The sequence below is a fragment of the Scyliorhinus torazame genome, chromosome 4, assembly GCF_047496885.1.
Source record: "Scyliorhinus torazame isolate Kashiwa2021f chromosome 4, sScyTor2.1, whole genome shotgun sequence".
In the NCBI taxonomy this organism is placed as follows: Eukaryota; Metazoa; Chordata; class Chondrichthyes; order Carcharhiniformes; family Scyliorhinidae; genus Scyliorhinus; species Scyliorhinus torazame.
The window spans coordinates 285009438-285011547 of record NC_092710.1 but is presented as its reverse complement, the minus strand read 5'-3'; the positions used below and the strand labels follow the sequence as shown (position 1 = coordinate 285011547).

Below are 2110 nucleotides of genomic sequence, written 5' to 3'. Positions count from 1 at the left end.
TCATGAATAAAAGTGGATTTTACAAGGGTGTGATTGACATCTTTCACACACACAGCTGTCAGCAATGCTCCATTCATCTCCCTTCATGGTTGAGTAACTCTGAAGTGCTCTAACCAATGTTTATACACATAAATCTTTGACTGACAGCTCCTGAACTACTTTAAACAGAGTTACGTGCTGTAAATTTGCAACTGACCACATCAAAATGACTCAAGTGCGAGGTGAGGTGACTGGAAAGCACTTAATTCTGTTTGAAGTAGTCCAGGAGCTGTCAATTAAAGCTTCATGTTTACAAACATTGTGGTTCGAGCACATCAAAGTCACTCAATGTGGAGGGAGATAAATGGAGCAATGCGGACAACTGTGTGTGTATGGAAGCTGTCAATCACATCCTAGTAAAATCAATATTAACAAAAAGGAATGAATGGCTTGAAGAGGACCTGAGGGGGATTAAACACCACTGACTGGATTTATCTTTCCACGAATTAACACATGGTGCTTGCTGTTTCTGAGCCAGCAGGTTATTACCCAGATGAGTGTTGTGGCCATCTAAAATGGCCACCCGCAAAGAATGATGGGAAATGTGGTCAGCTTGGGACACAGACAAGCTGCAGCTTGTATATTTGCAAACAGCAGCCCAGAGGTATGCAGGAATTCACACCTGGAAATGGGCCATTCAAGGCGATTAAAATAACAATGGGACCATCAGGTCCATCGCATCATCTTCCAGACTAGGCGGCACCGAGCTCCTGCTCAGAGCCCTCCCAGGATTGGCCACTGAGTGCCCACCCCAAAAGTGATGTGGAAGCCCGTGATTGGACGTGAGAGTGGAGCCCTGAGGAATTGATTGAAAGAGACCCCGAAACCGCCCACTAAAGGGGCGGGGAAAACTCAAGCCAGTTAAAAGGCAATGCAGCCATCTCTTCTGTCTCTTTTGGGCAACCGACTTCTGTCATCCAATTGCAGCACATCGACCAGCCAAGTCCAAGGACCCGCGATCTCCAGCCAACCTCCAGCTGCCACACATGGGGAACCAGATAAAGGCCTTATCTAACCTGCACAGAGCCGGTCACTAGGAAGTTAAGTAAAGGACGTTTAAACTGCTAGATATAGTCTAATGTGTAGTAGTATGTAATTTATTAAGTATAGAACGAGAGAACTAATCCTATCCTCATTAATAAACTGTGATTATACTAAATACTTGTTGTGTGGTCATTTGTCCAATAAAGATAGAAGTCAATAGAAGTCAACAGTGTTCAAGCAGTATTTGTTTTCACTGCCTCTGTCTGGACTGCTCTCTAGCTTCCAGGCAGGGGTCTCTCTTCTGGGGAGCTTCTTGACAGGAGTCTCTTTACTGGGGGCTTTTTGATAGGGGTCTCTCTGTGTGGGGGATTTCTTTATTTAGGAGGTCACTCTGGGGGGGGGTTCTCTTTATTTAGGGGGTCTCAGGGGTGCTCCTTATTTAGGGGTTCTCTGGGGGAGGGGCAGTGGGGGTCTGGTGAGGGTGGGATGGGCAGGTTGCCATGTGGGAGTTTGGGTGGCCCACGGATGAACTTTGAAGGCAGCTCCCTTAACGAGTTACCCCCATGCACCACCATGAGGTCCACCTCGTCCGTAGTCGTGGCCGAGTGGTTAAGGCAATGGACTAGAAATCCATTGGGGTTTCCCCGCGCAGGTTCGAATCCTGCCGACTGCACATCTTTGTTTTATAGGGGCTCGTTTAGCCCACTGGGCTAAACAGCTGGCTTGTGATGCAGAACAAGGCCAGCAGCGACGGTTCAATTCCCGTACCAGCCTCCCCGAACAGGCGCCGGAATGTGGCAACTAGGGGCTTTTCACAGTAACTTCATTGAAACCTACTTGTGACAATAAGTGATCATTATCATTATAACACTAATCAAGACCTGCAGTGATTCATACTCACGTGATACCCAGCCCAGAGGACTGGTTCTCGCCGGCCCGCTAAGTGGATGCAAATGGGTCTGAATGAACCATTTGCATCCTCCCACTCTCGCGGGCGTGAACCTTAATCCCGTTGCCTGCGGGGGCTGACGCATTGGAAAGGGATCGTCGTCAGATTCCGATCCCGTTTTTTTTCACAACTACTGGA

General features: G+C 48.0%; 1 non-coding gene across 1 annotated transcript; it reads left to right on the top strand.

Annotated features, from left to right (window-relative positions):
- Nucleotides 1-1614: 1614 nt before the first annotated feature.
- trnas-aga (transfer RNA serine (anticodon AGA)) lies at nucleotides 1615-1696 on the top strand. The gene has a single exon. It is a non-coding gene; the product is annotated as a tRNA-Ser (tRNA).
- The last annotated feature ends 414 nt before the right edge of the window (nucleotides 1697-2110 follow it).